Source organism: Trachymyrmex cornetzi, unplaced genomic scaffold, assembly GCF_001594075.2.
Source record: "Trachymyrmex cornetzi isolate Tcor2-1 unplaced genomic scaffold, Tcor1.1 scaffold83, whole genome shotgun sequence".
NCBI classification, from domain to species: domain Eukaryota; kingdom Metazoa; phylum Arthropoda; class Insecta; order Hymenoptera; family Formicidae; genus Trachymyrmex; species Trachymyrmex cornetzi.
Window position 1 is genome coordinate 1,077,793 of NW_017300169.1, and position 23,898 is coordinate 1,101,690.

A 23,898-nucleotide genomic window follows, 5' to 3' on the forward strand; every position below is an offset into this window, starting at 1 on the left:
CTCGTGTCAAAATCGGTCTTTGTTAAAATACGTTAAATTTTTACAATAATATTTGAGATTAATTTGATATAATATGATTGTTTTATTTGAATATTTTGTGTTAAATTGATATTCGATATTTTTTCGTTACTAAAATAACATAATTTATGAGTAAGTAAACAGTAGCAGGAAAATTATATATTTTAAAACGTAAATTTTAAGATAAATGAATTAAATGTGTTTATCAAGTAAGATAAATAATTTTATTTTTGGTCAAAGTGAATCTAGTGCTTAAGTAAAATATTTCTGTATCAATTTATATATTTATTCAATTCTGCAAATCGCGCGTCGAAATCTTATTTAGTCTTAAAATCATCAACAAAACTGAAAAAGATTTCGGCGATCTGCAGAAGAATTGAATATATATGTATATTAATTCATCGAAATATATATTTAAGCATTAAGATCCGCTTTGATCGAAAATGGATTATTTCTCTTAATTGATTTAGTCTCGTCAGCCTTAATTTTGAATTATAATTGTTTACTTGCGTTAGTTTAATATTTTATAAAGAAGAAATATGATTTTACAATTTGCTGTGTTAATATGTTATAATATGTTAATTTTTTACATAATATTTGTATAATTATTTCATCTCCAATCTGGGTTTTTTTTGCCCAGTCCATTTGTTTTACTGTTCCAGAATTTCAAAAAATGTGAAAAAATTCAAGATTACTTTTCAACATCTCTATAACATTACCAATAGTTTTAACACAAATATTAAAATTCTCATTTAATAAAAATTGAAATTTAAGCAAAAATGGGGAAGAAATTTAAAAATGAAATTTTGCTTGTACTAAAAAAGACTCAGGTTGCAAAAGGAGGGTTAACACAAAAAACGAATGAGCAATTTGAGACATATAAAATGTGTTAAATTTAACACAAATTTTTCAACTACGTTATTTTGGAACGAGAATGTACGATCTTGGTGAAATTATCACCATGTTAGAAAAGCCAGGAGGAAATAGCGAATAAACGAAGATATACATTATCATATTGATTCACAATTTAGAAGTGGCGAAGGAACGGGGAGAAATTCCGTTTACGACTTACACGAGAGAAATCGGTAGAGCGGTAAAGTGCTAATTTCTTTTAAGGTCACTTTCCGTTTTGCTCCACCGAGGAAATTGCTAGAAAATAAAAACAAGCGGCGAAACGCCGCCCCTCATCCACTTTTTCCGGCGTCTCTCAAGACTCTTAAATGTAAATTTTCAGTCGATTCCCAGACATCGTACTCAGATTACTCGCGATTGGAAATCTCTGCACTTCTTTCACATTCTCTTACTTTCTTCTTTCCCTTTACAAGTTCTAACTTTCCTCCTTATTGATAAGGTATTTACCCCTTCAGACCTGATTTTATTGAAACCACGTTAAAACAAATTTTTTGTCAAATTCAATTCAAGAACATCTTAATAAGTAATTTATATACTACACAATTAATTTTTAAAATTAAAAGTTTGACTTTTTTTTCAACATATACACATTATTATGTACATCTCAGATGATAGAATTAAATAATTTCAATGGATAATGTTTTTAAATTTCGTGTGCACGTATAATATACGCAAGGTCTGAAGGGGTTAAACAATGTCGTCTAATGCGACAAAAAATCCTTTAGCAGATCGTGTACAAGTTTGACGTCTGTCCATTCTGGAATGTCAACGAATAAAATCCGAGAGACGGCACCGAAGAGTGTATTTTAAAATTCAGCGTATAAAAGTCCGGGATTTTGGAGTAATCCGACACGATATACATACCGCTGCACGCGGATTTCGGGATGGCGGCGAGGTACCGAACGTGCTCGGTTTGCGATATCAGAGAAATAAGGTTGCCACCGAGGGTTATACGCATCGACCAACTGTCGCTCTCGCGAAGGGGCGGGCGGGCTGGCGGGGCCTTTAAAATCAAAGATTTCACATTTTTCGTTTTTATTGCCGGTTTAAAAGTCAATTTTTTCTCTACTGTGCTCTTTTGGGGGAGAAGGCGTCCGTATAAAGGACGTTACGCCGGAAATGCTAAAGAGCCATGAAAGGGGGCTCGTAAGGACGGCCGGCGCTTCCACCGCGTCACAATGGATCGGAGATCCACGAGGGACACGAAAATCGTTTTGCTAGGATCCACGGGGGCTTGAAAATTCCCGTCAGGCGCCGGGCACATCACTCTCCGGACGTTATACATACCGCGCGTATCGATCGCGCGATATGACAGACGTGTTCGCGCGATTTGTCTTACAGAAGAGTCTCGCGGAACTTCCAGTCCTCTTTGGGACACGTCGAATCCCTCGGATATCATTAATGTAGACCATTCGACGAGAATCTACCCTCGTCTTTATTTCTTATAAGGCTTTGGATATTGCTACATTATCTTTGATTTTATGCTATTTTTTAAACTCTTAACGATCCAATAAAATAATAAAAGGAACATATCCTTTGTATTTGTAGTTGAGACAATTTTCGATAAGTTATACGTTTGTTTCAAATACAATAATGTACACGAAAATTTTTCATATAATATTGCGACCGTGATCACTAAGTGATTTAAAAAGTTTTTAAATTTTATAAATTAATTTAGACCGCTATGTGTAATATAAGTAGAGATAGGTTCAGTATGAAACATATTTATGTTAAAAATGGTTCATTCTCACACACACGCACATATCTTTGTTAAAACTTTGTTGAATTTTTAACGTATTATTTTATCATTAGTGTTTATTTTTTAGTGTCAAAATAACGTAATTTATGAGTAAATGAAATAACAAAAATAATACATTTTAAAATATAAATTTAAAGAGAAATGAATAAAATATTTATATGTTAATTTAATATGTCATAAATATTAATTTTTCTTAAAATATATTTTTACAATTTGCTTACAAACTATGTCAATGTTATATTTTTTTATTAACACATATTTGTGTTACTTTCTGTTCTCCTAACAAAATTATTTTTAGATTTAGCTGAATTTTTAGATACTTTAAAACTGTTATAACGAAACCGTTCTTTCCAACTAAAATCTTTTAATTATATAAACTACGCGGCGCTTACTGTTGGATTTGAAACGTATAGCTTGAAAAGAAAAGCGTACCTCGATACTGGCAATGCTTTTCAACGAAACGAGCGACTTTCTGTCAAAGACATCGATGAGCCGTGTAAACTCCACATCAGTGCAAATGTCGGGAGTAAAACCCCTATACCTTCGCGTTTGTAATTCACCGGTGAATAATAAAAGCATTTTTTCGGTAAGGAAATGGTAGAAGGGTACATCGGCTACATACGGTCATTGCGTATTCAACGGATGTGCTGTCCCGCGCATGAGATCCTGTTTCGGTTTTATGTTGGGATTTCTCTGTCGAGTGGTTTATACCGGCGCTTATGTAAATGCAGACGTGATTTTTTTCAGCACCTACTCGAGCCACCTGAACGAGCGCGCGCGGCACATTTGCAGCATTCGAAACGAGCCGCTCAGCCGACGTCTCCTTTCGAGAGAACCATGAAATCGCAATGAGATTTTACGACATATCCGGTAGAATCTGCATTTTTTCCGGTGGACTTAGCGACGCGTCTTCGCGGCCGCTGAGCAGTTTGTACGTCGACGAAATCAATGCACGCAAGTCGCAAAACAGGCATATCTATTTTACATATAAAATTTGATTTGATATAAAATAATGAATGTACAACGCGATTGTGTAAAATTGTGCAAAATTGTATTTTCCTCGAAGTTTATTTAACTGTGATAATTTTGATGAAATGTCTGCGAAAAGTATTTTTTCCAAAAGTGACTATTTAAGTGACTCTCTAAATCTGAACCAGTGGATAATCACTGATATTAGTGCCAAGTATGCCACTGGTAATCAGTGAGTGAAATGTGAAATTCCTAACCTAGCTAACCTTTATTATGTGATCTAATTAATCTTATTTTAGTGCATAAATTCAATGAATATAATATTAGAAGATTGAAATTAACATATAAATATCAATATTAGAATATATAATACTCAAACCTTCTTTCTTTCTTAATTGAACTTTGCTGATTATCCAGTGCCAAATACGTCATTGGGTGATAGTGGCATACTTGGCACTGATATCAGTGAGTATCCTGATTCAGATTTAGAGAGTATTGTATAATAGTAACCCAAAGACATTTATGATACTCACTGTAAATGAGAACAAATTTGAGTTGATTGAAATTCTTGATACAGACTCTGCTATAAATACAGCTTATTGATTACGGCTTCAAAAGTATTTGATCGACAATCATATTAGCTATAAGGATTAAAACTGCATTAGAGATTATTATTAGTACAAATTCTATTATAAGCTTTTGCTATAATCAACACAGGTTTACTGCGATTACAGTTTCAAAACAGAGTATTTGATTACGCATAAATCGTATTAGTTACATCATTTGTACATAATAACTTTGATTTTGTTCATCACGGTTAAAGATTTTTGCTATCCGTCGTTAATTTGGAAATATAAAGACGAGAAATTATAGGACATCCGCGCGAGATTATTGATATAAAGATTATTGATTCTGCTATAAATATAGGTTTACTCTGATTATAGTTCCAAAACGGAGTATTTAATTGCGTAAATCCTATTAGTTATCTCGTTTGGCATATAAACTCACCTATTTTGTTCATCGCCGTTAAAGATTTTCGCTAGCCCGTCGTTGATTCAGAAATATAAATACAAAGTGTTATACGAATGCATCAGAGTCCATGTTAGAAACTCGATCCAAAATAACAAGCAACGATTTTATATTTAGTTTGATTGGCGACGGTATAATTGAACTTAAAATATCTGCCTGATCAGCACGTGAATCGGCGATGTCTCGATCGATAGTCGAGTGTGGGTTAATCGTAATATATAAATACGCTCCCCTCTGTTCAGTGAAATTAGGACACTCTGTCGGGTACCCGAAGTATATTAACGATTTCGTACGTACAAGTTTAGCATTCGTTATCGATTGCGTCTATTCAATTAAGTGCTTGAATTAATTATACTGAATCCGTTTATCTCGTGAAAAAAGTTCAATGCATCCTTAAAATATGAAGCTTCAACTTAGAATCGTCCTCCTCTGATTTCTTCTACGAATAATCCGCGTTGGATAATCTATCGTACGTTTAGGCAATGCGATTTTTGACACGATACAGACATCTCGTTTTGCAGGAATAAAAGAAATGAAGGGGGATGAAAAAGAAGCGAGAAGGAGAGGGCACACACACACACCGTGTGCGAACGGAACATGTAACCACCATAAAAAGCAATGCGTCCTCGTAACGGGGTACGATAAGTACCGTGCTACGGAACAAAATCGATCCTAGGGGCAGCTTCGAATCATGCACCATAAAAAGGAACATTACTGAGCGTAGGTGCGAGAGGTGCGAGGGATGGGGGAATTTTGTCGGAGCGACAGGAAAGAACGATCCTTTATAATAGTGTCGTGATTTCGCGTCTAGATACGCGCTATATTTCCCCGATGAACGCTGTTTGTGTAATCTGCAACGCTAAACGTTCGAGACATTAGTATCGCCGGTCGTTTTCAGAGCTTTGTATCGTTTACGTACCCTGGTGAAGCAAAGACATGTTCAAAAGAACTCTTTTATTCACATCCAATATAGATTAGGAGAAACAAGGTTAGTAGTTTCATTATATAGTAATTATTATATTTAAATGATTAATAGATATAAATAACATCATCAGTCTATGGGATATATTTCATGACCCAGGCGAATGAGGTATTTGACGGTGATAGCGGTTATTATAGATTTCATTGAATTAAAGTACGAGCAGGAATAGTTTCCATGTTGGAATTTATAGAATGAAATACAATAGGGCAGCTTTATATAACACACCACACACACACACGCGCGCGCACGCGCGCAAAAATTTTAATCTTGAAGGTGTACAATATTAGTTAAAAGTATCAGCCAAAAAATCAACCAAAGAAAGCCAATATTAGCTACAAAATTTGAGTCATAAATGTCTAAACCAATTACAAAAAACAAAACAACAAATAAATTGACTTATCTGAAAATTTCAATTTATATGCGAATTTCCTTGATACTATCATCTTACAAGCGACGTTTCAATTTATTTGTTATTAAATGTACATAGCACTTAGAAAATTGTTGGCATTTGTTTTCATGTTTATCACGATAAAGATTTTGCCACACACACAAAATCTCAAGTCATCAATAATACGATAAGGCATTATGCGAATCAACATATTGGATTTGCTACTTTATGTCGTTACCTTACTCTGCTGTGAATAACTGATTCGCTTACTACTTACGTCTTACTGCCTTATATTTTTTTTATCGTAGTCTTTGTGCAATAAAATGATCATATTTTGCTGCAATTTTAGATAAATAAGTTTTAAACAAGTGAGTGGATCTAAATGAACTTTTGCACAAACATTTATTAGAATTTTATTAGTATATATGTATAAAAAAATTAATTTAGTTCGTAATGCTGCTTCCCCATCAAATTTGGAAATAAGCATATACATAAAAACACAAGACAAATTACAAAAAATTAAATAACTTTCAAACCAAGAGAATTGTACTCGAATTTTACACAAATACTCAATTATAATAATAGAACAATTTATGAAATTTTTATATTTTTAATGTTTTTTAAATGTGACACACACACGCACATTCTTAATGGAATCATTTGGGAAAATAAATTGTCAAAAGACTTGTTGGCCAAACTGTTAAATGATCGAAACGCAAAGCGTTTCTCTTGTCGCTGCTAAGTCGAGAGGAAGCCTCCGAGATTCGTCGGCAAACAGTGCGAGCTCCGCAACATGGGACGGGAAACCCCAAACGGTAACACTTTGGTGGTAGTCAAGATCGGAGGGAGAAGTGGAGGTTTGCTTGAAGTCGAAGAGGGTCGCGTGGAATGAATTCCGTACTGTACTCGATCGCGAAGTCTTCTCCAAGAACAAAGAAGGAGAGAGTGCGAAAGGGAGGGGGAGAGAGAGAGAGAGAGAGAGAGAGAGAGAGAGAGAGAGTGTGTGTCTAGATCGAGGTAGTAGTATGTATACATATAGGTGTGTGTTGTCTATGTATAGATAGACAGGAGGGAGAGAAAGCCAGGAAAATGTCTATACTGCTGGTAGTTGGTGGTGCTCGTACTCAATTTGCATCAAACTATGAAGAGACAGACACCAGCAACCGCCCTCTCGTCCCCTCATGCCTACTCCCGGGGTCGCCACTCTCTAACACCTGATGGTACCGCGCCCCCTTCCTCTCGCGCAAAGCTCCGCAGCCGAGACTAACGCGTTTAGCAGAGACTCGAACCCCTAATCAGATCTTCCGACGGCAACGGGCTTTCTAAGGTGCCGCTAAGTGTGAAGTTAATGGAGTCAAGACGTCGCGCCGAGATGCAAAATTCTCGCCGTGCGCGACTACCCGGGATTTATATCGCAACCTAATGCAGAGGATATTCTTTATTCATCTTGATGCCTTGACTGTCGAAAAACAAACAAATGCTGGGTAGAAGATTTTGTAATAACTGAACTTGTCAACCGTTTTTCCGCTTTTTTATTATATTTTATATATTATTAATTAAATGGCTGTCATCATATATTATTTTTATTTGTTATACGGAAAGAACAAATTGCTGAAGTATCTAAAAAATTAGCTAGATACAGATCTGAAAATAGTTTTGTTGAAAATATTATGTAAGCATAATGAGCAATGCTGCAAAAAGTTTTGACATTTTAGCAACCTTCTTGAGTGTATAATTATATTTTGATGATCTAATAAAATTATTCTCAGATTTATATATAGCTAAATTTTTAGATTACTTATAGCAAATCATTCTTTCCGTATATAATTATCACTATATAAAATATTTAAAGTCATAACATAGACACTTCATAATGTTAGTTAATTGAATTATTTTCTTCATAAATCAGTGATTGAAAACTCATGTCGTCTATCAGTTGACATTTATGATTGCACCATTGAACAGTTACCTCTCGCTCAGCGGCAGCGCGTACTTTGTTGCGATAATGGCTGCTTACCTAGCGCGTTCTCCTGTTAATTAATTCAGACTGTCAGGGTATCGGGGAACCGTGGCGCGCTAATTCGATCAGCAGTGAATTCGCTCGCTCCGGTGGCGAGGGCTCTCGCCGTCAGGTTTCCGGGGAAGTACGAGGAGGAGAGCCTTCGCTTCCACGACGGATTTGCTCCGCAGACAGTTGACGTCGCTATCTAAATGTCACTCCAGAAGCGTGTCGGAATGCCACTCGATAACACAAAGCGGCAGGGCGCGCCGTCTCGAATCACGTCTCATTGTCCGACGTGCGATCCGCGATCGCATGCGCGAACGATGGATGGATGCCGAGGACTTCCGCGTCGCTATCGCGCGCGAGGCGACGTTTGAACAAGATTCGCCGGGGAGAATATCTTGCGCGTGTCATTTTCAACAAGGTGAAATTCTGATGAATCGCAGCCTCAACGTTGCACGTTGCTTGCTTACATACTGTTAAATTCATAATGTCAAATTTCAAGAATGCATTGAAACAGCAATTTTGCTCTAAAAGAAAGAATCTAAAAATTTGACTAAATATAGATCTAAAAATAATTTTACTTGACTATCAAAATAATTTTGTAGAAATCTTAAATATGATGAGCAGTGCTGCAAAATGTTTTGATATTTTAGCAATCAATATCCTATCTAATTATTTTGATGATCCAGTAAATTTATTTTTCAGATTTGTATCTAGTCAAATTTTTAGATTCTTCAGTAAAATTGCTCTTTCGAAAACTAAGATTGGGAAAGTTACTTTTGTATGGTAACTTGTTATTATTACGCATTATTTATGAAAAAAGTGAATTATTATTTGTTACTTTTCGACTCGTTATTTTTACTTGTTACAAGTAATGAATTACTTTTTTTATATAAAGAACGTGTGACGGTGATAAGTGACTTTTAAAAAATGACTTTTTCCGAATTTTAGCTTTTAGTTCATTATCGTTACCGTCATAAAAAATTGCAACATCATTACCAAATTATTATTATAAAAAGTAACTGCGTTACTTACTTTCCCTGCAAATTACTCAATTTTCACTACTCCTATTTAAATAATTCAACTAAAATAATGAGGTTACACAATTTAACTCAAGAAAATATATGTAAAATTTGATTCAAATTTTATTTATTATTTAAAATAATCCATTTCTGTTTCAAAATAAATGGATTTATTTGCATTTTGACACACGTGTTAAAAATAAGAAAATATTATTTAATTTAAGAGATTGGGTTATCATTGACATTTTGATATTACACACTTTGATATTGACTGTGTATGAAGCACGATATTTTGTTAATGAAAATTCGGGCAAAAAATGCCGTTAATTTTATCTGTTTGTATCATTGTAAAAATTAAACTAAAGTCTTAAAAACATTTTTTCGAAGCGTGGAAATTGATTAATAAACGTACGGCGAGAGTTATATAAATGTTTCCAATATTTTGAATTCTTGAATCGATCATAAGATATAATCAGTTTCTATTTAATGATTAATAATTTAATCACAAGACCGAGTATTAATTTAGCTATTATTATTTTCATCATTTATTAACTATGATATATTACTAATTATTTAATAACCACAATTACTAATCACTTGATTGCTTAGTAAATATACTCGATATCCATTAATTTGATTGCAAATTTAGCCAATTCTGTATTATATTAATTTGTTGAATAAAGAACATAATTTTGATTTTCGAACTTAAATGCGTTTCAAGTTTAAGAAAGTGCTGGTAAATGTATGTTCTCCTATGTATAGTTTACTGAATAGATAGAATGTGTGTGTGTGTGTGTGTGTAGCTTGTGATTAATAATTGATTTTAATAACTGATAATTACGTTAAAAATTGAATAATACTTTTGAATCGTCTATGTATTTTTTTCAAAGAAGCTACGCGGTTTACGGGTTATTCTATGTTTTGATACGTCGTTAAACGTGAACATTGCAGTTCACTTTATCAGGGTGAGAAGCAACCTGATACAATTACTTGGATAATAAATATATTATAATGTATTACCGTCCAATGGAGTATCACGACTAAGCCGAAACTTTGTCTGGAAGATGTGAAGTTTACTTCTGTGCTAGTCGCAGGGCACATTTTCGCAAAGTGAGCACGGAAACGTGTAGAAATCGTCGCTATTAACCATTCCGGCCGAGCGTTCAACCGTAAAGCACGCGGAGGGAACATTCGTCTTTCTATTAATTTCTACGCGGCGCGAAATTACGCGCGTCGGCCGACCCTAAGCCATATTAATATCGTAGATTACGAAGGAAATTAAGACAGCGATGGGTCGCAGATACCGCGGTGGGACTCACCGTTGTTCCTTTGTTACTTATGGCAAAAGGGTTGAGTCGAGGAAAGCCGTTAAATCGCGTCGCTCTGCATCTCGTACGGTTGAGAATAGCGTCGCGTAATATTGGCTGATTAAAAAACACATCAGACTGTAATAATAATGTCGCAGGCTCTTGGGTATTAAAGATAGAATAGAAAAATTTGTGCGATACGTTACTTGATTCTAGAATGCCTTACTTTTTTTATTTGCGATGATTACAAAGAATACAAGAAATCTGCAGCAAATTCGATAAAGAAAGTTTTCACTTTAAAAATTATGGAATTTCGTTGTATATTATTACAGTTGTATCATTTTAAATATATGATTGTGTACACTACTACAATTGTACTGTTTTGCTGAAAAGTGGCATCGTCAATCTAACCTTAATGTTATTTCGTGACTCTTATTAGAGGATCTGTAATTTATTGGATATCTTAAAAACAATTGTAGTTTTGAAATTACATCGCGTTTGTCAACAATGCCAGTTTATGTTCTGAATTTATTGAAATTACATCACTTTTAAAGATTTGAAGGTTTGACGCAAACAATCATTATTCTATACTTTGCTCGAACGACTATTCTTATTTATGGCACCATCGAACTCGCGGCAGGGCGCATTGATACGATGGAAAGCCGATAAGAACATGATGCGGTTAAGTATTATGTCCGATCGGCCGGGTCTATCTCGCGTACATCGAACGTCTTCTTCTTCGCCGAGAATCGATTACCGTCGCCCCCGTAATGGCAGAAAAACTTTCAAGACGCGGCGGAATCACATCAAAGATTATTTCCGCCAATAAAACGGAAGTCAAGTCTTGGTCGGGGAGGCATTCCGTGAATCGCTCGGCGCGGCATAACAAGACGGAGACGATGGTAAGTTGAAGGGGGGGAGGTTGACGGTCGGGCGGTTAAGGGCTGTTTAAAGGGTGGCTCATAGAGAGAAGAAGATCGGCAAGCCTGGCAATAAATCTACGGTCGCCCGAAGCGAGTACTTATCGGCTCGCCAGGATCGCCGTCGACGTCACGAGTCGCGTGAAATCCCCGGCGGGCTCTCGTCTTCTTCAAATTGACGTCGCAGTTCGAAGCGAGATCGAGATCTGACGTAACGAGCAGCAACTACGGCGACGTTCTGTCGGATACTTGCGTGAGCACACGTATCAGCATGCGGAATCGAGCAAGGGTGAAATGGAGTTTCGGATAAGTTATAGCTTTTCCCCGAACATCATTGTTGATAATGAAGCAATTAATTTTGTGTGATAAAAATCTTTACTACACGGAAAGAACAGTTTTGCTGAAGTATTTAAAATGTTTTGTCGCTTACACTTCCACTTACTTAAATTGCATGACGAGTTGTGTTATTTTTCAACTGTATTGCCGCGCTTTTTTCCACATGAAAAGAATAGTTTTGCCGAATTACTTACATATTTAGCTAAATACAAATCTGAAAATAATTTTGTGAAACTATGAAAATAATTATATGTAGGACATTCAAGCAAGATGAGCATTACTGCAAAAAGTTTGGAATTCTAGTAACTGTAATTTAAGCGTCCTACATAATTATTTTGACGGTCCAACAAAATTATTTTCAGCTGTATTTTATCTGTATTTCAACTAAATTTTTAAATATTTCAGCAAAATTATTATTTCTATGTAACTAATGAAAACGCGTCATAATAGAGCAACAACTTTATTTGTTATTTTTTTAACCTTTAGTATATACAATTATTTTTTGGTTCTTTACTATACACAATAGGTTATTTGTGTCCTTGTTTAATTTCCATCACTTTTATAAGTAGGTATATAAAAAATATTATATTAAAAGATTTTATATTTTAATATTACATATACTTTGATATTTTTGAGAAGTATTTAAAAGAATGTTGTATTAAAGATTGTGTATTAAAAAAAGGAAAGGGTAGATTATTAAATTATTTAGCCAGATATTACTTCTAGTATGTCAAAGAAAAGAAATGTACAAGAATGGCCCAATCATGTATTATAGAGTTAATAGAAATCGTGCAACGCAAATTTTCACGATGAGAAAATCTATGGCAACAATTTAGTTGGTATAAACAGATATTTTCGTTATTTACAAAGCTAAAAAGTGTATTGAATAGAAGCAACTAAATTTTTTCGTATATAGACGAAATACTCGATTGCTGTTAAAATATCAATTTTGTTGAACTCAGTAAGTTTTTTTTCCTAAAGTATATATGAAAAACACCAACATTATTATAAATTTAGTACAGATTCACGAATATTCATAAACTGTTTTTATTCACTTTATGTTCGTCGTCATTATTTTCCCGATCTAACCGTCGGAACTAACCATCACTGTCTTATATGTTCTTGCAGGTGCGCGTGGCAGATACAATGGGTCGACGTTGAAGAAGGCTGAAGTCCGGATAGTAGCATGAGTACGCCGAGCCGGTGAGTCGGATTAAATATGACTTACGGGGTAGTACTTAAGTTCTCTTGGCGTTACGTAGCTCCTCGTGTAACGTAACCGACCGCGCCAACTTCAGAATAGGGCGAGACCCTGGGTGCGTGTAGTCGGATCGGAGAGCAAAGTTACCATATCGCGCACCTCCGTGTAGTCGTGACCGGCGGGCATTGTCAAGGTTTCGTTCGGGTAAGTTTGTCGGCTCCGTGATTTCACTCCAGGCGGATTCGCCCGGATTATCATCGAGGTGCACTCGAGAGAGAACTTGATGTAAGCTCTACAGGAATACTTATCGGTATTGATTGATAATGCCAATGTTGCTCCTTTCTCGAACATTACCAGATTAGATCTAATTATTTATTCAACATGTAGGAAATATTTAGATAGAGGGAAACTTATAGATCTGATACTTCTTGAAATATCGCGATGTTGACTGCGCTTGTTAATTATTAATTCTGTCAATTACTAGCCACAAGTACTTTCGCTTCGTCGAATTATGTTTAATGTTCGATCGTCGGATGATGGTCGAGCGTGCTATGAATTTTGTAACAATTTGGTATGGTGTTGTCAACGATCTTCCGCATCAAACGCAAGGGAACACTGAGCGAAATGTATACAGCGAAGTGTACAGGACATTTAAAAAGCGTTGATTCAATTTTACGCTCAAAAGCGAGGTTCGCTGCCCTCGATCCATAGTCGAGCGCTGTGGATGACAGGGATACCGGTAGTGGTGTTGACGTCTATAATTCGACTGGAAAATATATATCAGAACAAGTTGCGTAATCCCGCGAGAAATATCCGACTGTCTCAATCTTGGCCAAATGAGATATTTCTAAATTTTTTGTTTAATTTCGATGTAATCGCAAACCGATTTCTCTTTGATAATCCTTATTTGATTTTTGTAAAATTCATTTAAAAGATGTAACACGTAAATATGCATCAATGTAATCAAGCGAAGAAAATAGTAACTTAAAATAGAGAAAGAGAAATTTAATCCTTAATTTCATTTTTAATTTAATTCCTAATGATGAAATCCTAGCAAATATACATTTGAAATTTCTAAAGACATTGTTTTCAAGAATAATTCTGTTCTTTTTAGCTGAACTTTTTCATCTTTTCTCTTTTTTTCTCCAGTTTGAAGAGAAAAGAAGTTTAGCTGAAAAAACAGATCTAATGTTTAGAATTAAATTTCCTGTTTGATTTCAAGTTAGCGTCCTTGCATTTGATTATACTCTGCGTACGTTCAATAGCTGTCATTAGCAAATATATTTATGCGTATTTGATACATTGCATTGATACACATATTTGTATGAAGATGTTGTCTAAAAAATGCTTTTCTAGGATCTTTAGAAGACAAGCAGCTTAATTTATGACGGACTTAATCAACAAATTGGTCCCCCAAGGGTCCTCAGTCTTCCGGCGCAATGCCGTGAACACGCATAATTCAAAGTTGCACGGACCGCAGTCTAATTATTCAATCTTGTCGAGAGAGTTAGTTAGCTTGCAGAAGCTCGCTGAAAACTTCGAATTCCGTTAGCATTCGCGAGACCGCGTTTTGCTTGAGAGCGAAAGAGAAACTATCGTTGGATTAAGATATTGATGTATCGTTAATTTCACTCAATTTATTTGGGAGCAAACGTTGACGGATTATGATGTTGCGCAAGTTGTCGGAGAAGTTTTACCTCGTTCAGAATTTCAGCCTAAATAAGCTGATAGCTTCCTTATCCCTTAGCCTCTACCTCCGGCTGACGGCCTTATCTTCTATAGGGCAGCTTGTTTGACTTTCGGCGATGTCTCCTCCTGACCGGACGCATTTGATAACTTGAACACCGCGAGTCTATCTCGGAGAGAGACTCCGGAGAGACGGACGATAGAGAGAACAAGTACGATAGAGTAAGCAAGCAAGAGGTCGAAAGACAGGCTTGCTACCAGGCTTAGTCAAACCTAATCCTTTCCGTGAGTTGGCTTTGCATTAAGTAAAGTCCATCGACTTGGTTGGAAGCTTATATGCGCTGTTCTCTCGCTGTTCTCGCGTATTCTTTTGATGAAAGGTTTCTTTAAAGTCGTAGAATACACGAAAGGTATGATTTTGCTAAAATATCTAAAAATTTAGCTAAATATAAATCTGAAAATAATTTTGTTTGAATAAGTGAATGTAGAACATTTTTAAGCTGGTTGCTACAATGTCAAAACTTCTTGCAGCAATTTTTATGCTTGAGATCTACGCTATTATTTCGATGGTTCAACAAGGTTATTTTCATATCTTATATTTAGTTAAACTTTTTTTAATTCTGCATGGAAAAAGCAATTTTTTATTGAAGTATCTAAATACCTAAAAGTTTAATTAAATACATAAATAAATAGATCTAAGAATAATTTTGTCAGACTATTAAAATAATTATGTAAGGTATTCAAGCTAGTTGCTAGAATGTTAAAACTTTTTGTAGCATTGCTCACCGTACTTGAGATTCTTACATTTATTTTTTTAGCCCAATAAAATTATTTTCAGTAGCTACATTTTTAGATTTTACTTTAACAAGATTGGTTTTTTCCGTGTAATTTTCACGATATGTAAACGAGGTATCTTCTGAACGCCATAACTTTTTTGCCACTTTAAGTAGGAAGATAATCCGAAGTTTGAACCGGCTTTCTTTACGGCCTGATGTCCGAGTCCATTGAACATTAAGAACGAAAGAAAGAAGGAGGTTAATCCACGGGAGCGAGGTAACGGCCATATTTCTCAATAAACAATAAATCAGCGGGGTCGCCAAGGTATAACGCCCCTTCTTATGGATCTACCATCTCTTTCATTCTTGACCTCATCGTCTTCTCTCTGAAATAAACCCTCTCTCGCTCCATCGCTCATTCTCTTATTCCCTCTCGTTCGCTTACATCGTTCTCTCTTTCCTCTCTTCTCTTTCTATCGTTCAGCGAGTCTCCAGGCCCCATTAATCTATGGTTATCTACGGCCCGCGTTGGATAAGTGCGTCGGAATGAGCCATTTCACCCTTGGGAGTTCGAATCCATCCTCCACCCTCGTAAGGGAAGGCCATCGACTGGCCCTTGGGCATCCTCTTTTGCCCTCGCGATGAGCTGTGCAAAACTCGTTCCTTAACGAGATCGTAACGACGACGGATGCTCGCGTCGGGCAAAAATAGGACGTCTTACATGAAGGAATCGAGATTCGCTTCATATATAAGACGTTGCAAACTATATCGCGAATTCTTGAAAAATATTTTTATCCTCCGGAGTTGACGGTGTGAGTCTATTGAACCTACTCAATTATAAATCTCTTTGTTCAAAATATAATATAAAACCATTTTTTTATATTACATCTGCACAAATTTAGATTATTTTTATATATTTAGTATTCATTCTTTTTATACGACTTACGTCATTTTGTTTCCTTAAAAAAATTTATTAATTAGTGTCTTTTAATTAACATAAATTATGAATTAAATGATTCTTAGAAATCCATTGTTTCAGTAACTGCGTTACAGATTTTAACAGAGAATAGACTGATATAATTATTAAAGAAAATCCTGCAAAATTAAACGCAAAATAAGCTGTCGAAATTACGTGAAAATACAAAACGTAAAAAGACAACGATAAAATTTCCTCTTTTCTTTCCACGTCGCGTGAATAAATTTTGAAACTTCGAAGTAGTATCAAAACGACGTAAAAAGGCACGAGGAACGCCAAGTGCTCGCGATAAAACTATAAGAACGCGTAAGATGGTACGCGAACGATCTCGTTCCCTCGTTTCTCGGCTTTCAGGCAGCATCCGGTCGTAGCCTGCGCCACTTCGTCTCCTCCACGGTGAATAATGCTCGTAGGTTATCTTTTCACCTTCGAGTCCCGTAAGTAAGGCGGAAAAGCAACCCCTGTCTCTCCGCTCGTTCTCCTGCCCGACCTAACGAACTAAAGAACAAGTTTACTTTGCATGCGTCCCGGCGGCTCGCCAAACCCCCTGTCGTCGACAACGCGGACGACGATGGGCCTCGCCCTTATCGCCGGAAAAGTTAAGTGGAAGAAAATGCGTCGACTAAGAATGCGGGAGGGACGGCACGGCTCGAAATGGCGGGTAAAGTTGAAATTGATGCACTGGACGGGTGCTAGAATATACGAAGCTTACGTTCGTTGAAAGCTATTCGTGAGAAAAGGAAAGAGAGAAAGGGAGAAAAAGACGATCATGAAAGCTCGTTTCTCGAAAGTTTCTCACAGCCGTTCCGATGGAACAAAATCGATTATAGAGATGTGTGCGTTAGGTGGTCGCGACATGATGTCTGTACTCGAGTGATGTGTTTATTAGCATATAAGTTTATTAGAGTATTATAGAATATAGAATTTATTACTTCAGTTAATATGTTAAAAACTTAGTTTGCACTTTCTTCTCTTTATATGCGAAGGACTTGGTTTACGGTTTCTTCTCTCAAGAAATCTTCGATTACAGCAATGGAAAAGGTATTCTAATTTACATATATGGATTTTATTTTGGATCCATTTTTTTTCACTGTATCGTTCACAAATTTTAATATAAATAAATTAATTTGTTTTCAATTATACAGATTCAAATCTGTAAACGAAAAAAAGAATTTAATAAGAATGTTAAAAGTTATGTCCAAAAAGATTTTTATAGAAAAATATTAAAATGTTCGAGTTTAAAAGAGCCATACTCTGTAATCGAAGGTTAATCTCACATCCATTTTATACCTTAAAATTAACGGCTAACTAAAATCTGATAGATAAATATTGCTTGTACTTGAACTTATATTTTTTTCTTATGTTTTGTATCCAGTTTTACTATTTGGATACCTTACCCTACATGGAAAGAATGAAATCTAAATTTATAGCTAGATCTGAAAATAATTTTGTTGGACCTTGATAATAATTACATAGGAGTTTCAAGCATGATGAGCAATGCTGCAAAAAGTTTTAAAATTCTAGCAATTAGTTTTAAGTTTCATAATTATTTTTATAGTTCAAACAAAATTATTTTAAGATCTATATTTAGCTAAATTTTTTGATACTTTAGCAAAATCATTTTTTCTGCATAATATTTATATCAATATCACATTTACACAATTATTGCATAATTTTTATGTAAAATTCTAGCATTTTTCTTATCTTTGTACTGTATCTGTCTTAATAACTAACAATTATAAGTTATTATAAAACTGCCGTTATGGTAACTTTTGATATCGTTGCTGATCGAATTTCTGATTAACGAGATTAATAATGAACGAAAGGAATTTGTAACAGTTGTTTCAAATTTGTTTCAAAATCGACGAGTTACATATGATTCGCTCAATCTTTGTGTAATTGGGGGAGTTTTAGGTGTACATCACATAATCTCACCGTACATCGCGGGAAACTATGTATATACGCAATTCAGTGAAACACGGTCGGACGTGACGAGTGACATTATAACGCGCCGTGTCTATCCCTGTCTATCCCTGTTGCGTGCCAGTAGATACAGGATGTCTACGGCAGACTTTGTATAATTCAGAAACCAAATGCGTCAGAAGGGGTAGAGAATCTTAGTTTGACTATGATATGCCAGAAGCAGACTTGCGAACATCGTTGTTCGCGAGGTTTTGCTCGGTCATGAAGGATTCTTTTAACCCTCCAAAGTTGATGATAAAATCTGTAACACAATTACTGACGTTGAGTATATGAAATCTATTTAACTTTTTAGTCAATGTATAATTCTCCTTCTTTTCACTATCGTGTTTTATGCACGGCAAAAACAGTTTTACTGAAGTATTTATATTAAAAATTTAGCTAGATACAAATCTAAAAATAATTTTGTTGGATTATTAAAATAATGTAGAATGTTTAAACTGATTGCTAGAATGTCAAAACTGTTTACAGCATTGTTCATCATGTTTGAAATTTCTGCGTAATTATTTTCTATATTTATCTAAATTTTTAGACACTTCAGTAAAATCGTTTCCGCTAAAAATGTAAAAATAATGTAGTACAAGTTTTCACTAAAAATGTAAAAGTAAAACGAGACTCAGTTTGCAAAATTGTTCTTTGTTTTTCGATGAGTAAGATTTTTGAAGCATCATAATGAAATTCGCACAAAAATATAAAAATCTTTACTGTTCAAAATTTTGTATAGATACTCAGGTATCTATAATATACAAGGTTAATTTGTGTTGACTAAAGCATTCAATAGTTTTAAGGAACCAAAATGACATAACTCATAGAAAAGAATAAATACAAAGTTTATTTTAAAATAATAATTTGAATTTGCAGATGTAAAATAAAATTATAAAGAATCTAACATGGAGAAAATTTGATGTAAACGTAAAAGAATTGCAAAATTTAATCGTCAAATTTGTTTGCTGTTTATAACATATTTGGCATTTGTATATTTGTATATTTTGTTATATTTTACATTTGTTGCAAATATTTTTTGTAGCGAATACAAAAAAGAATAAATATTTATTACCTGTAAATATTTTACGATCCGTATATTTGCAAATGAAATTTACCGTTATGATATAGGATCGATTAGCATTCATAGCAAATTTTTTCTCTCCGCGAACATATCCATCAACTTCAGAGGGTTAATTACTTCAATATCAAGAAAACGGATTAATTAATCAGAAAAAATGGAACACATCTCAACTAAAACTTTTTATGCGCGACAGATTATGTTAAAACATTCAGGAAATAATATCAAAAACTCATCTAAGAGCTTGAGGAAAACTGCTGCGTGGCCAATCACGGCGAAAATAAATTCTTCCCATTGTCGATAAACATCGGCGCATTGTTTCGGTGCAGCGCGCGATCGTGACGAAGCACTGGGTGGGCAGATTATAAATCGCGAAGGCCGAGCGGATGGCGGGGGTGGCTGCCGTTCGATAAATTGGGATTTTATTATCGCTAATAACCATCCAAAATTATTATGCGTTGATATTTATGCGGAGGCTAACCGCCCCTTCCTCCCAGTTCGCCCCGCTCGCATATACACACGCGACACGCACCAGCGAACGCAAACCGCACCCTTCCGCGCGGGTTTTGGGGGAGCGATTTTGGTGATCGCATTTTGGCTATTATTTACGCGTCGCGTGCATACGGTTTTCGCCTCTACGGGGCTTACGAATGTTTATCGGCAAAAATTAACGGGCAATTTGTTCGGGCGCATTGTCGACGGTAATTATTATTTTATCGACGGTCACGCGCGCACGACCGATCTCTTGTACGCCCTTATTATTTATTGGCCGGCGTTCCGTTTTGCGAACGCACTGAACGCTATTATCGAAAGAGCTCCCAGCAGCGTTATGCAGTTTTGTGCATTAAAACCGACCGCGATATCGTCGACGCGTTTAATTTCATGTCATGTATTATGGCGTGTCAGATACGCTCGTGGAATAAGAAATTCAGATTGCATTAACGATAAACGCGATCAAATCAGTAGTTACGCAGATTTGTCAATTTCTCTTCGCGAGAGAAACATGTTTTTTTTTTTACAAGGAACTCGACAAGAAATGACCTAAAAATATGGAATTTTTTTAGTTTTAGTCGTTATGCAGAAACGTTTATTGCCACGAGGGTAAACCGCACCCCCGCATTTCTCACTCACCGAATTGGCATAAAGAGGGGAAACGCAGATCAATTTACGACGCTCATTACATTACAATCGATTCGCTACGGATCGACGATTCGTTTGCTTTATCGTACAAATTGCACAATTTCTCGCGAGGGATCGGCACGTTGCGTGACGATTGTGCGAAGAATATCTTCGACTATACTAAGGATCCTCAACTAAGAGATTGACTATCGTCCTGAATATGATGAAAAAATGCTTAAAACAGAATGAGATAAATATCATATATTTTATTCTATCTAAAACTAAATATCTATCAAAGGAGTAATATTTGTGTTTTTGTTTCTTGTCTCCGTCAAAATTTCAGTAAATATGTTCCTTGATGTTCTTCAAACTTGAGCTATAATGTGTTCTTTCTTTTTTAGTTTTTTTGTTTTTTACCACTTTTTACCTCTTATCTTTTTACCTCTTGTTTAGTTTCTTCGTTTTCTGTTGCCCGAAATAAAAGTTGACGAACTTCGGAAGAGACAAGAAATACGTGACAAGATACACGATCATTGGTCGTAAAGAAGGAAAAGGCAAGAGATAAAACATGAGAAGAAAGCTAAGAGTATATTATAGATCACGTTCTACAACACACTGTATCGCTTGTTGATTGTTTCACACTTTTTAAATTAAGGTTTTAACACGAGAAAATATAGCAATTTTAAGTCAGGATATAGATACCAAAATGCAGATTAACTTTTGAATATGTCCATCGATAATAGTATGTCCCAATAACAAGTCATTCCTTAAGGAATTTATGAGACATAATTTACTATACATTCATTTCTTTCTTGTAGGTTTGATCTTATTCATAATTTATGCTTTCTCTTTTCGTTTTTCTCTTCCGATTGAAAATAATATAATTAGAAGAAATTGAGAAGTTCATCTACTTTATTTCCACACAATACATTTAAAATATGTAACTTTATTAATCTGATGAGTAAATTGCGAAAACAATTTGTTGCCTCAACAAACTAAAACAAAACTAAAATGATTCATTAAATTAAGTTTATATACTGGAGATAAATTGTTTGTATTAGTTGCTTGTTTCTAGCAACAAGCTACAAAAAGTTCCTCAATGTTCTTTTGATGGATATGTAGCTTAATGCATCTCATAGTGAATTTGATCACTCGCACTATACTGAATTAGTATAATAGCATTAAAGGATACTTTATACAGGATGTTCCAAAACTGACGATAAATATTTTTTAAAACAGAAAGAATTGCAGCATTTTAAGACGAAAAGTCTAATACGAAAATACTGAGGCTATGATAATCAAATAGGAACACTGAAAGAAAAAATTGATTGCTGCAACAACTTAGATAGTAAAATATCGCATAGTATTTTTAATCGGCTGCAGCAACCAGTTTTTACCAGTCAGTATATGATTTCGATAGACTAATGCAACTAAAAATTTGCTGCTACAACCAAAAACTGGTTGTTGCAGCCGATTAAAAATGCTATGCCATATTTTACTATCTAAATTGTTCCAGCAACCAATTTTTTCCTTCAGTGAAGAGTTTAAAAATTACAAATAATAGAGCTAGAATTCTTGCGCGCGTTCTGCAAGACGGTCAGTGTGAAAATGATGAATTTTGTTATCGTCGAAGGTATGAAGTTTGAAGAAGCATCTTTATATTAACATCTTGCCATTCGTGCGCGTGAAATTCTAGCCCTGTAAATCTCCAACTTGAGGATCTTTAGACCACACGCGTTTGTTTCGGCGAGCTGAGCTGAGCCGCGCTGCGCCGCGCCGCGCCGCGCTTTTTCATAATTGGCTCGCTTTATGCTGAGCCATGCGCGCAACGAAAAAATGTACGCGTATATTGTTTTCACGGCACGACGCGGTCGTTGCGCACAAACACGCCGCGGATTATCGAATGCGGGACGATCGTGAGCGCGGGCACGCGTGTCGTTGCTGCGATTACATCGCGTCGCGCGGCCCGAAACCCCCAATCCTGGAAAGGACAATTTTTCGCCAGACCCACGCCGCATGACTCGCGCTAATAAATAAGCACCTGTCTGTCGCCTGGCACGGGATCTGCGTTTTTTATTTCATGAAACGCGGATTCCGCACGCCACGCGAGACATATCCGTACATTTGGGACTTTGTGTAAAATTTGTTTGTGCGATGAGTAAAGACTACACGGGAAGAACAATTTTGCTGAGGAATCTAAAAATTTAACTAGATACAGATCTGAAAATAATTTTGTTGGACCATCAAAATAATTTTGTAGCAATCTGAAGTATGATGAACAACGTTGCAAAATGTTTTGATATTCTAGCAACCAATTTTGTCTTACCTATATTGTTTTGATGGTCTAGTAAAGATGGTCTTGCTCTTTCCGTGCAGTTTATATTTATGTTCGAAATAAAAAAGTTAAGACTAATTTTTATATTGTGAAAATATATCAAGTCTATATCTTCAAATCCTTATTTTTTATATTTTATCGCGTCAGAACTCTTTTTGAAACGTATCAAGACTCTAGATTGTTAGAATTTCTTTCTCTCAAAAAGTCGGAATTTTATTAACCCTTCGTCTGCAAACTGAGTCTTTTTTGGCACAAGCGTTAAGCCCGATCTACAATTGCGTAAACGTAGTTGTACTTGTAAGAATTAACCAATCACACTTGAATATGAGGAGAATATCCAACTGTAATTGATGAATTGTTACAACTACGACCACTTACAACTACGTTTACGCAATTGTAGATTAAACTTAACTCTGAAATTTCTTCCTGCATTTTTGCTCAAATTTCAATTTAAAGGCTTTTAATATTTAAATTCAAAAATTATTTGGTGATTTAATAAAGATGTTAAAAAATAACTCTTAATTTTTCTACGTTTTTTTGAAAGCCCAGAACAGTAAAAAGCTTGGATTAGATAAAAAAAAGACTCAGATTACAAACAGAAGGTTAATTATATATATTAAAATTTTGAAAGTTCCAACTTTACAGAGATTCTGCTTATTTAAAAATTTATATCTCAAAAATCTTGCGCCTGATGTTCCACTGAAATTTCAATAAAAGTATAATTGTTAATATGACACATTTTCAGTCGTGTAGTAATAATTGGATTTTTACAAATCACGTTCAGCCACACAATTAAGCCAGTCGTATGGAAGTGTTTACGATCGCATTTCAAGCATAATTATAGTAAATCTAGAGTGACTAGCCCGGGGCGAATCGCGTTAGTTTCTATAACGATATTTGCTGCGGTGCGGCAATTTTGGTATCGTTTTATCGGCAATGTAGTATACAATTTGTGCGTACGCGCGCGCGCGCGTAATATATACATATGTATGTGTATGTATGTGCGCGCGCGCGTGTGTATATATATTTTTTTTATAGAGAGTGAAATAGAGAAATACGGGTGAAAGAGGGACGAAGAGAAAGGAGGAAGAGAGAAACTGATAGAGAGAGGGGGG

The 23,898-nt window shown here is 35.4% G+C and overlaps 1 protein-coding gene across 2 annotated transcripts in view; it reads right to left on the reverse strand.

The window, feature by feature from the left end:
* The window catches only part of LOC108768767 (LIM domain only protein 3), a 120,369-nt gene that overhangs the window by 14,044 nt on the left and 82,427 nt on the right, over positions 1-23,898 (reverse strand). The gene's annotated exons all lie outside the window — the stretch shown is intronic.